A 12,891-nucleotide genomic window follows, 5' to 3' on the forward strand; every position below is an offset into this window, starting at 1 on the left:
GTTAGTTATGTCTACAGGAGGAACATCTATTTTAATAAGAAACCAAAATGTTAGAACAGTGAGAATGGGCTTATGTTTAACAGCTACATTCACCCAGTTTCAACAACTTTGATTCTTATTTTTAAACAGGGAGAAACACAAAGTTTCTCTTCCTGTTTTATCTGCAAAAATACCTTTACCAGCTAAAACTTCAACAGTGAATACTTCTCCAATAAGAATTTTGAAGTACTTGATATAAACAATAAATTATTTGTCAATGTTTATACAAATAAGAGTTATAAGTGATACATTTAGAATTAGGAACTTTTTAAAATATCTAACTTTACAGATGGAGGAGGAAGTATTAACTTAAAGATTCATTGCTTTTTAAAATACTATTTTCTCTTAAAGAAGAGCATATTATATTTAATAAAAGGTTCAATACAGTGGAAAGATACAATTATGAATACTAAACACCTATTGATGGACTATCAAAATATATGACGAAAAAAATGACAAAATCGAAAGGTAAAATAGACAATTACATAATAATAGTTGGAAATTTCAATATCCCACTCATAATAATGGACAGGAGCAACCAGACAGAAGGTAAGAAAGGAAATAGAAGATTTAACACAATAAACCAACTATATCTCACAAATACCAAATGCTCTAACCAACAATAACAGAATATTCATACATATTCTTCTCAAGTGTATATTGGACATTTTCCAGAAGAGACTATACTTTAGGCCACAAATGAAGTTAAAAACCAACAACAAAAGTAAAACTGGAAAGTCCACAAATCTGTGGAAATTAAACACACACTTCAACAACCAATGGATCAAAGAAAAAAAAATCACATGGAAAATTAGAATATCCTTAGAGATGAATGAAAATGAAAGCATAACATATCCAAACTCATGGAATGCAGGGAATTTTTATAGCTATAAATGCTTACATTTAAAAACAGAAAAGATCTCAAATTAACAACTTAACTTTACAACTAAAAAAAAAGAACTAATACTAAATCTAGCAGAAGGAAGGAAATAATAAAGGTTAGAGCAGAGATAGATGAAGTAGAGAAAAAAAGAAAAATCAATGAACCCAAAAACTAGTTCTTTAAAAAGATCAACAAAACTGACAAACATTTAGCTAGATGAACAAAGAAAAAAGAGAGAAGACTCAAATTACTAAAATCAGAAATGGAAGTGGGGACACTGTAGTTAGTCATCAGTCGTGTCCAACTCTTTGGGACCACATGGACTGGAGCCTACAAGGCTCCTCTGTCCATGGGATTTTCCAGGCAAGAATACTGGAGTGAGTTGCCATTTCCTTCTCCAGGGGATCTTCCTGACCAAGGAATTGAACCAGCATCTCCTGTGTCTCCTGCATTGAAGGTGGATTCTTTATCTGCTGAGCTATAGGGTGGGAGGTGGAAGTAGGGACATTAGTACCAATTCTACAGAAATAAAAGGGATTATAAAAAAGTACTGTGAACAAATTAGATAACATACCTGAAATGGACAAATTCCTAGAAACATAAAACCTACCAAGACTGAATCACAAAGAAATAGAAAATATGAGTAGACCTACAGTAAAGAAATTGAATCAGTAATTTAAAATTTCTCCACAAAGAAAAGCCTTATGCCTGATGGCTTCAGTGGTGAAATCAACCAAACATTTAAATAAGAACTAATACTAGTCCTTTTCAAACTTTTCCTAAAAATCAAATTAGAGGGAATACTTCCTAACTTCATCTATGAAGTCAGCAGTACCATAATACCAAAGCCAGACAAAGACACTACAAAAAAGAAAATGACAAACCAATCTCTCTTAAAAGAACACTGAAACAAAAATCCTCCACAAAATAGCAAACCGAATTCATATTAATCAGATGATACATCTTGACCAAGTTAGATTTATTCCTAGAACACAAGGACCATTCAACATATGACAAGTGATTGATGTGGATTCTTTACCTGCTGAGCCATGGGGCGGGAGGCTCATTAATAGAATGAAGGGGGGAAAATATGATCTTAATCAATGTAGAAAAAGGAGATGACAAAATTCAGCATTCTTTCTCATAAAAACACTCAACAAACTAAAAACAGAAGGAAATTAATCTCAACATAACAAAAGCAATATACAAAAAAACCTCACAGGGAACAACATAAAATGGCGAAATACTGAAAGTTCTTTCTCTAAGATCAGGAATAAATGAAAGATGTCAGCTTTTGCCACTTCTATTCAACACAGTACTGGAAGTTCTACTTAGAGTAACTTAGGCAAGAGAAAGAAATAAATGTTAACACATACAAAAAAAAAATCAATTGCATTTCTATAAACTAACAATGGACAATCTGAAAAGAAAAAAACAAAACCAATTCCATTTACGGTAATATCAAAAGGAATAAAATAGGAATTAACCAAAGAGATGAAACACCTGTACACTGAAAACTAAAAAAAAAAAAAAAATCACTGAATGAAAATAAGCAATAACTCAATAAATGGAAACACATCCCATCTCAATGGGTTGGAAAAGTTAGTTGTGTTAAGATGTCCATTCTACTCAAAGCAATCTATAGATTCAGTGCAATCTCTATCAATATCTCAAATAATATTTTTGCAGAAATAGAAAAAGTCATCCTAAAATTCATATGAGTTCTCAAGGGACTCTGAAGAGCCAAAACAATCTTGAATAAACAAGAACAAAGCAAGAGAACTTATACATTGTGGTTTTAAAATTTATGACAATGCTAGCATGGCACTAGCATTAAAAAAGACAAAAAGACCAATGGAACACAATAAATATAAACCTTTGTATACATGGTCAAACAATTTTTGACAAGGATGCCAAGACTACTCAGTGGGGAAGAGACAGTCTTTTCAACAAATGATGCTGGTAAAACTGGATATCCATCATGCAAAAGAATGACATTCAACCCTTACCTAACACCGTATACAAAAATTAACTCAAAAGGGACCAAAGATCTAAATGTAAAACCTAAAACTATAAAACTTGTAGAAGATAGGGCAGAGGTTTGACAGCATTGGATCTTGCAGTGATTTCTAGATATAACAACAAAGGCACAGACAACCAAAGGAAAAATAAACACATTGGACTTTGTGAAAATTTTTAAATTTTGTGCATCAAAACACTACTCAGAGTTAAAAGACAACCCTCTGAGTGGGAAAAAGTATCTGCATATGTGCATATCATGTACTTGATAAAGGATTAATCTCCAGAATATACAGAGAACTCTCAAAACTCAGCAACAACAAAACCAAACAACTCGGTTCAAAAATGGGCTAAGAACTTGAATACATTTTTCCAAAGGTATATAAATGGCCAATACACACAAGAGAAATTAAACACTACTCTTTATTTAGGAAATGAAAATCAATCAAAACTACAGTGAGACACCACCTCACATTCATTAGGATGGTTGCTATTGAAGAAACAAACAGGAAGTAACAAGTGTTGGTGAGGACGTGGAGCAAATGGAACCCTTGGCACTATTGGTGGGAACTTCAAATGATATGAGCTGCTGTGGAAAACAGTATGGTTCCACAAAAATTAGAATATTATCCAGCAATTCCTCTTCTGGGTACATACCCCCCAAAATTGAAAGCAAGGTCTTGAGAAGATATTTGTATACTCACCCATAGCAAAACTACTAATAAAAGAAAAAATGAGAAGGCAACCTAAGCATCCACTGACAGGTGAATGCATAAATAAAATGAAGTATATACATGCAATGGAGTATCATTCATCCTTTAAAAGGAAGGGTATTCTGCAACACGTTACAACATGGGTAAATCTTGAAGACATTCCTCTAAGTAAAATAAGCCAGTCACAAAAAGACAAATACTGTATGATTCCAGTTATACAGAACTGGAAAGCAATGGAAAGATGGTTGCCAGAGGCTGGGTGAGGGAAGGTGAATGGGGAGTTACTATTTACAGGGTAAAGAGTTTCAGCTTTACAAAATGGAAAGAGTTACAGAGATGGATGATGGTGATGGTTCATCAATATTATGAATGTACTTAATACTGTTTGTATACCTAAGATGGTTAAGATGGTACATTTTATGCTAAATGTATTTTAGCACAATAAAAAAATGGAAAAAATTAAAAGGAGGGTGAGGGTGGAGGAGAGGGAAGTGTAAATGACCCATTGGGAAATAAGGAAAATATAAATGTCATCGGAAGAAGAAAACATAAAAAGAAGAAGGAAGGAAGAAAGGAAGGAATGCAGCGAGGGAAAGAGAGGAAGAGAGGGAGGAATGGACCTACATACACACACACACACTTTGAACTTTGGCCTAAAGTACCAGGTACTGCTCACTCAGGTACAGCCGTAGAGAGAATGTGCCAGGAGACCAACCATTGTCATATTTTGACACCAAAGATCAAAATTCCGGCCTAGTCTAAAATGGACAAAATTGGACTTAATCAGAAGTAATCAGCTGTAAAAAACACAGATTTGAAAGGTCTAGACTATGTTCCACTGTCATTCCCAGTTAGGATATCAAATTGAATTTGGAAGAGTTTAGTATGACTTGTATCTCTTAAAATTCTCAGGATACACACAGAATGTGAATGCTCCTTGGAGTAGCTGACTTGATGGAGAAGTACTTCTGCCATTCATAGGAAAAAAACACATATTTCACAGAAGCACTTAAAATCAACATTTTCCACTGCTTCAAATGGTAAGTGAAGTAAAAATTCTAATTTCAAACTCACTCTAAGCTGCAATAAAAAATGTATGCTCTTATAAACTTCCGTTAGCCACATAGCAAAGGAATGTGTTACTAACATCTGTGAATGCTATGTCCCCAAAGCATTTGTCACTTCAGCTAACGTAACAGCACATTCTCCTTGGAGGAAATCAATCACTCTGTCAATAGTCCCGGTCAAGCAGGTGAAAATATTTCTCACCAGGGATTCGCTTAGTGCAATGTTTAGCAACTCTTTAAAATCTGTAGGCACATGAAATCTGAGGATTGGATGGAAAAAAAGAAGAACTATATTACATTTTTACCTCAAAAGTCTCAGTGATACTGCTTCACATTTTCCTATATTTCAGCTCCTATAGGAAAACATTTTCCTATATTTCAGCTCCTACAGGAAATTATTACATGACATTACTGTCATTTCCTATAACCAAGGTATTGTTTACCTGGATGGACTGACTGCAGAGAGATTTCAGAAATTACAAGCTCAGATATACCAATCTTTTCATAATACTGACTTTGAGTTGGGCCAGGGAGGATGGCTTGAGGAAAAAGAAGACCAGTTGCAAAGAAGGAATTCTGCTATAAATAGAATTTTCTATTTTCCTGGCAGCCACAGGGATATAACAATGTAAAAAAAAAACAACAACAATTATGAGCTGGAAAGTATTTCTCCTATGACCTAAGAAAGTAAACTAGGTAATATACCATGTCAATCACTCTCTAGTTTGCCACCAGCCGCTGGCAGCATCATAGACTTAGTAACAGAGGTTTTTAAATGGTAATAGATTTTAAAAGTCTCTTTTAAAATGGGCAGTGAGAACTGCAGCTATGGTGCATGCTACATTTTTTTAAAATTGTGGCAAAGAAAATGAAATTGATCTTGCTATTTAACGATTAGGTTTTTTCCCTCTGTGTGATTTCAATTCAAGATTAACATGAGTACCTTTCATTTGTATCACATCCCAAATTCTCTACTGAGTAGAAAATAAGAACTGAATAATATGGGAAAGACATTTCTTTTTTCTCAATGAGAAATTAATGCCAGTCTTTTCCAATCTTTTTAGATTATTCAACATTCATTTCACAGTAACTAGTTATCGAACCTACTATATTCCAGGTACTTCAATCATCCAAAGAACATAAGCACTACAGTTTACAATTTTAAGGTACTATTAAACACATGGTCTCCAAGGAGGCAGTTATTTTTACTGTTTTAGGTTTTCAATTTAAAGTTTTTAGGAAAACTCAGCCATTTTAAAATAGTTTAACAACTGTACTGCTGTCAGAGATTCTAGCTATCTAGAAATTATCTAGCTAATTTTAAACTAGACAAATATGGAACAATGACGTATCGTTGGTTTACTTGTCATTACATATTGAATTAGCAACATAAGAGAGAACGAACATTTTCAGCAATTTTGGGGGAATAAAAAGTCACAGTATTTCAGTATTTCCATTTCTTCTCTCCATTAATTTATTCCATCACTACAAATTTCTATTTTATTCAATAGGCTATAATTTGATAAGGATTATTATTTTTGGTGTTCATTGTGTTCCAAGATCAGCCAGCAAGTGCCACTTGAAGGTGACCTCTGTATCCTTTAGTTACAATCCCTCACTCTATGAGCAATTCCTTACTTTCTGGCACAGGATGATGTGTCCAGCATATCTTGGTATGTTCTTTCTCTACAGTAGCCCTAGAATCAGCCATTTCTTCAAGAAGCCCCAGCACAAACACCTACCTTCCCAGGTCCTGTCTCACGACTCCCAGACTGAATTATTCAGGAAGGAAAGGACAGCAATAAGAAAGCCAAAGGACTACTTTCTTTAGAATGGGTGACTTGCACTGATTCCCTCTGTAGCTGGATAGGTCTGTTTCCCCAGTAGCCTCATCTGCCTTGAATAGCAAGGCTGACTACATGCTCTGTTTAAGAAACAGAGGAGTCCAGTTAATAGACAAACTTCCCCCAGCACATAATTACAACAGTAAGGAAACACTTGTTCTGGGAGTAGAACATTCTGGGTTCACTGTATTCCCTGGAAAGTTGCCTCTTCCTTTTTCTTTCTTTCTAAATACACTGTTTATTTTAGGGCAGCTTTAGATGTATAGAGAAGTTGTGAAGACAGTGGAGTTCTCATGTGTCCTCCACGCAGTTTCCCTTATTAATACCCTATATTACTAAGGGCCACTTGTCAAAATTAGCAAACCAATATGAATATTGTTAACTAAAGTCCGTACTTTATTTGGATATTCTCAGGTTTCCTGCTATCCATTTTCTGTTCCAGGATCCCATCCAAGACATCATATTACATTTAGGTAGTTATGTCTCCTTAGGCTATTCTTGGTTGTGACAACTTCTCAAACTTTTCTTGTCTTTGATGACTGTATTAGTTTCCTGTGACTGCTATAACAAATTAACACAAACTTAACATCTTAAAATGGACTTCCCTGGTGGCTCAGATGGTAAAGCGTCTGTTTATAATGCGGGAGACCTGGGTTCGATCCCTGAGTCGGGAAGATCCCCTGGAGAAGGAAATGGCAATCCACTCCAGTACTATTGCCTGGAAAATCAGAGGAGCCTGGTAGGCTATAGTCCATGGGCTTGCAAAGAGTCGAACACGACTGAGTGACTTCACTTAACATCTTAAAAAAAGAGAAATTTGTTCTCTAATAGTTTTACAGGCCATAAGCCCTAAATGGCAACCCACTCCAGTATTCTTCCCTGGAGAATCCCATGGACAGAAGTGCCTGGTGAGGTAGAGTCCATGGGCTTGTAAAAGAGTCGGATACAACTGAGCAACTAAACAAATCCTGAAATCAAGGTCTCGGCAGGGCCAAACTCTCTGAAGGCCTTCAGGAAAAATCATTCCATGCCTCTTCTACCTGCTTGTGGCTTAAAGCCATCCCTCAGTTTGTGGATGACTCACTTAAAGTCTCTGCCTCTTTATTCTCTGGTCTATGTGTGTCTTTTCCTCTGTGTCTTATTAGGACATGTCATTTGATTTATAATCCACCCAGAAAATCTGGGATGATCTCATCTCAAATTCCTTACTTAAATACATCTGCAAAGACTCTTTCACCAAATAAAATCACATTCACGGGTTCTGGAGCTTAGGACACGGACACATCTTTTGAGGAGCATCACCATTCAACCTCCTACAATGAACTCTACAGTTTTGAGAATAACTTGTCAGATATTCTGTGTGACTTGATTTCTCACGGTTAGACTGAGATAAAGTATTTGAGAGAGGGAAACCAAAGTGTCACTTGTATGATGCCCTATCAGGGGTACATACTATCAACATGATTTATCATTGTTGACGTTAACCATGATCACCTGGCATTACATTTTGTCAGGTTTTGGCACTATAATGTCACCCTTTCTGTGCTGTGCTCTTTGGAGAAGTTATTACGAGCAGCTCAACTTAAGCAGTGGGGAGTTACGTCCCACTTCACTGAGGGTGGGAAGGCTAAACAAATTATTTAGAATTCTTCTATGGGGGATTGTCTAGTTTTAGTCAAGGTCAACATTAACCATTTGCTTATATTACTATGGAGGCACTGATATTTACTTTACCCTTGGGGTGTTAACCTAATACTACCTTCTTTTGTTGCTCAAACTGTTACAGCTTTGGTCACTGGAAGATCTTTCAGCTGGCTCTTTTGTCCCTTTGGTATACACCTGCTATTATGTTTTTGTTTTTTGGGGTTTTTTTTTTTTGCCACTGCAACATGCTCTAGACTCATCCTGTATATTTCCTACCCCAATGGGAGAATCAACCACGTCTCCAAAAAGTCCTGATTCCTCTTAATGGAGAATAGTATTAGAAACCAAAATCTGTGCACTAGGCGTGGTCATTGCTACTGGGGTTTCATTGCTTCTAGGCCCTCTCAGCTGACAGAGCAATCAGATACAGATCTACACCTATCTATATATGTATACATATACAAATACCTACAGGCATACCTCAGAGACATTGTAGGTTCAGTTCCAGATCACTACAGGAAAGCAAATACTGCAATAAAGTCACAATTTTTTTTTCCATGCACTTAAAAGTTATGCTTACACTACCCTGTAGTCTATTAAGTGCACAAAAGCATCATATCTAAAAAATAATATACATACCTTAATTTTAAAAAATACTTTTACTGCTAAAAAATGCTAACCATCATCTAGGCCTTCAGAGAATCATCATCTTTTTTCTGGTGTAAGATTTGAAATACATCAGGAATTACCATAAAGTATTAATAACACAGAGACCCAAAATGAGCAAAAACTGTTGGAAAAGTGGTACCTACAGACTTGCTTTATGCAAGGTTGCCACAAACCTTCAATTCGTAAAAAATGCAGTATCTGTGAACTGCAATAAAACAAGGTATGCCTGTATAACCATTTCTATATGTAACCATCTGTATCTATGTTAAGTTAAACATGGACTCATATTGTCTCCAGCTCTAATCCATCACCACGCGGATGGTTCTAGCCTCTTCTCCTTGCTTACCTGTACACTATGACAGTGAGAAACCTGACTTCCCACTCATGTATATCAGTTTCAGAATTCTTACTCCATATCCCACCTTCTGTGTAATAGAACTTTATCAACTAAAGTACAGTGCTTATGTATATAGTTCTTTTTGTGTTTTAGTCCTAAAGGTTCCACTCATTTCCAAGGTTACATAGGGTAGCCCTTTTTTCTTCCACTCCCTTCAGTAATATTATTTCATTTATTTGCAATTTTGTCACATTTTATATTTAATCATGGAATCCTTGAGGTTTTAAGTGAGTTTTAAAATTTTTGTATATGTTAAGGTCCACTCTTTCTGCTGTAAAGTTCTATAGATTTTGGCAAATGCTTAATATCTTATATTCACCCTTAGACTATCATACAAAATAGTTGTGATGCCCTAAAAAAAGCCCCTGTGCTTCATTTTTCCACAACTGCCTGCTCCCCCAGGCTTCTGCAACTACTGATGTTTTCACTCACTCTTTTTTTTTTTCCTTTTTCCCAGAATGCTATATAACTGAACTCACATGGTATACGTGGCATTTTCAGCTTTTATAACTGAGCAATATGCATTTAAGATTTATCTATGCCTTTTCATTGCCTTATATCTTTATTCTTTCTATCACTGAATAACATTCCATTGTATGGGTGTTTATCCATTCACCTCCAGAAGGACATGTTGGTTGCTTCCCGTTTGGGGAGATTATGAATAAAGCTGCTGTAAATGTTTGTGTGTAGGTTTGGTGGATATAAGTTTTCAAATTAGTTGGGTAAATATCTGGGAGCGTGCTTGCTAATTTGGATGGTAAGACACTCTTAGTTTTGTAAGAAACTGTCAAACTGTTTTCCAAAGTAGCTGTATCATTTTGCATTCCCACTAGCAATGAATGAAGTTCTTAATGCTCCACATCCTTGCCATAATCTGGTTTTGCCAGTGTTTTGGATTTTAACCATTCTAACTGGTGGCTCAGAGGTTAAAGCGTCTGCCTGGAATGCAGGAGACCCAGGTTCGATCCCTGGGTTGGGAAGATCCCCTGGAGAAGGAAATGGCAACCCACTCCAGTACTCTTGCCTGGAGAATCCCATGGAGGGAGGAGCCTGGTAGGCTACAGTCCATGGGGTCGCAAAGAGTCGGACATGACTGAGCGACTTCACTTCACTTCTAACAGATATATAATGTAATAATATGTAATGATATGATATGATATATAATGAAATCTCAGTATTGTTGCAACTTGCAGTTCCCTAATGACATGATGTGGGACATCTTATTATATGTTTATTTGCCACCTGTATATCTTCTTTGATGAAATATCTCTTCAAAATGTTTGCTCATTTTTAAATAAAGTTGATTATTTTCTTACTGTTGAGTTTTAAGATTTCTTTTATATTTTGGATACAAATTCTTTATCGGATGTGTTTTGCAAATACTTTCTCCCCATCACTGGCTTATCTTTTCATTCTCTTCATTCATATCTTTCATTGAACAGTTTTCTATTTTAAATATGCCCCTTTATCTACTTTCTTCTTGCATGAATTGTATTACTAATGTGTTTTAAAACACACTGCCAAACCCAAGGTCATACAGATTTTCTCGTATATTTTCTTTAATAACTGTTATAGTTTTTCATTTTGCATTTAGGTCTATGATCCATTCTGAGTTAATTATTGTATGAATTGTAAGGTCTGTGTCTGAGTTCACTTCTTTTTCACATGGATATCCAATTGTTCCAGCACCATTTATTGATGAGACTATCCTTTCTCCACTGAATTGTCTTGCTTTCATGGCAAAAATCAGTTGACTATACTTGTGTGGATTTATTTTTTATTTCCTTTCTGTTGTATTATTCTACATGTCTACTCTTTAGCCCATACCATTGTCTTGATTACTGTAGCTTTATATTAAGTCCTGAAATCAGCTAGCGTGACTACTCCAACTTTGTTCATTTTCAGTTCTGTTTTGGCTATACTAGGTCTTTTGTTTTCCATTAAAACTTTAGAATTAGTATGTTGATATTTATAAGATAGCTTGGTAGGGTTTTGATTGGGGTCACATATTTATAGATCAACTGTAAAAAAAAAAGTTGTTATTTAACAATATTGAACCTTCCGATCCATGAACACAGAATATTTCTCTATTTAGACCTTCTTCAACTTGCTTTTTTAAAAAAAATCAATAGTGTATAGTTTTCTGTCTGTATTTTCTTAATTACATATGAGTATCTCATTTCAGGGGAGTCTATTATAAATGGTATTTTCTGAGATTAAAAAGGAATGGTCATATAAATCACTTAATCTGCTTGGACTTGGGGGTTTCTTATTGGCACATGTGTATAATTCCTGTGCTCATTAATCTAAAGGGTTACTGTAAAGAAGAAATTACAATATATGGAAAAACTGTATGCAAACTAGAAATCACTAAACAAGTATAAGTTCATTAAGTCTGTCATTTTTTTCATAAGGATGACGATACTAAACTCCAGAGAAATTAAATCACTTTACAAAATTTCATTTGGGGGACGAAACTATTTAGAGTACACATAGCAGAATTGAAGGATGTTAAATAAACAAAACTGGCTGGAGGGGAAGATTTGTAAAGAGGGTAGGAAAGGTGGTTAGATCTTTAAAGATTTAAAGATGTAAAGAGGGTAGGAAAGGTGGTTAGATCAGATTTGTACCCAATTACATATAGGTGAGGGGCCACTAAAAGAAATTGATAATTAATGTAGGTTTTCTGGAAATTAATATGACTGATAGGGCAGTATAAAATGGAAAATGGAAGGACTCAGAACTGTGTAACAGATGAGGTTCTTCGTAAGAATTTTAGAACATGAAAGGGACTTAGAAATTTTTACATACACTGAAGGTTATTCTCACCAGCAAACATATATACACCAGTATAATAGATGAGTGAAACGCAGGACACCATCTGCTTTGCTGTAATTGTAACTGCAGTTAACATGAGCATTGTTGCTCAGTCATTTTCTTTTTCTGGTCCTGAACTGCTTTGGAGTATTTTTAAGAAAAGTGAAGAAGGAATAACTAGTCAGGCAGAGATTAAAGGCATAAGTGATGGCATCAATAAGACCTCTTAAATACTTCAAAAGTCTAAATCCTCCCTTGGATTTAACTATGGAAATTCTGAGGACATCTTTTATCCTTTTGCTCTTACATCATTTGCATTGTTTTCAGAAATTAGTTGGCTCTATCTGAACATTCTATCTCCTGGGTAAGGCAACTAGAAGAAAGCTGACAGTAGACCCAGAATACTTTCTTATGCCATTCAGAACTGAAGTGCATCCGGATTCAGAAAAAGAACAGTTATGATCATTTAAAATCCCAGGAAATGGCTGTGTGATAGAATTTGGCATTTACATTTTGAACTGCTTAATCACTCTTTTTTATAGACTAGCTGAAGGTTATTTTGTCTCTCTGGCATTTTCTTATGTCTTAGCCGACTTCCTCTGTCATCCAAGGCTCAGTTTCAAGGGTGAAATACATTATGATAATCACAGTCAACCAAAAGCAACCCAATTCCAAACTCTATAACTTCATGCTTTTCCCATCAATTTCACTTCAGTTAAAAGGCCAGTTAAAGGAAGAATGTGTGAATAAATCTGAGTTTACAAGTTCTATTGCCACTATTACCTCGCACAATAAGGCT

The 12,891-nt window shown here is 35.4% G+C and overlaps 1 protein-coding gene and 1 non-coding gene across 7 annotated transcripts in view; one reads left to right on the forward strand and one right to left on the reverse strand.

Moving 5' to 3' along the window:
- The window catches only part of PEAK1 (pseudopodium enriched atypical kinase 1), a 323,221-nt gene that overhangs the window by 198,207 nt on the left and 112,123 nt on the right, over nucleotides 1-12,891 (reverse strand). The window lies entirely within an intron of this gene.
- On the forward strand, nucleotides 10,181-10,255 carry TRNAS-GGA (transfer RNA serine (anticodon GGA)). Its single transcript has one exon. It is a non-coding gene; the product is annotated as a tRNA-Ser (tRNA).

The sequence above is a fragment of the Ovis canadensis genome, chromosome 18 (assembly GCF_042477335.2).
Source record: "Ovis canadensis isolate MfBH-ARS-UI-01 breed Bighorn chromosome 18, ARS-UI_OviCan_v2, whole genome shotgun sequence".
NCBI classification, from domain to species: domain Eukaryota; kingdom Metazoa; phylum Chordata; class Mammalia; order Artiodactyla; family Bovidae; genus Ovis; species Ovis canadensis.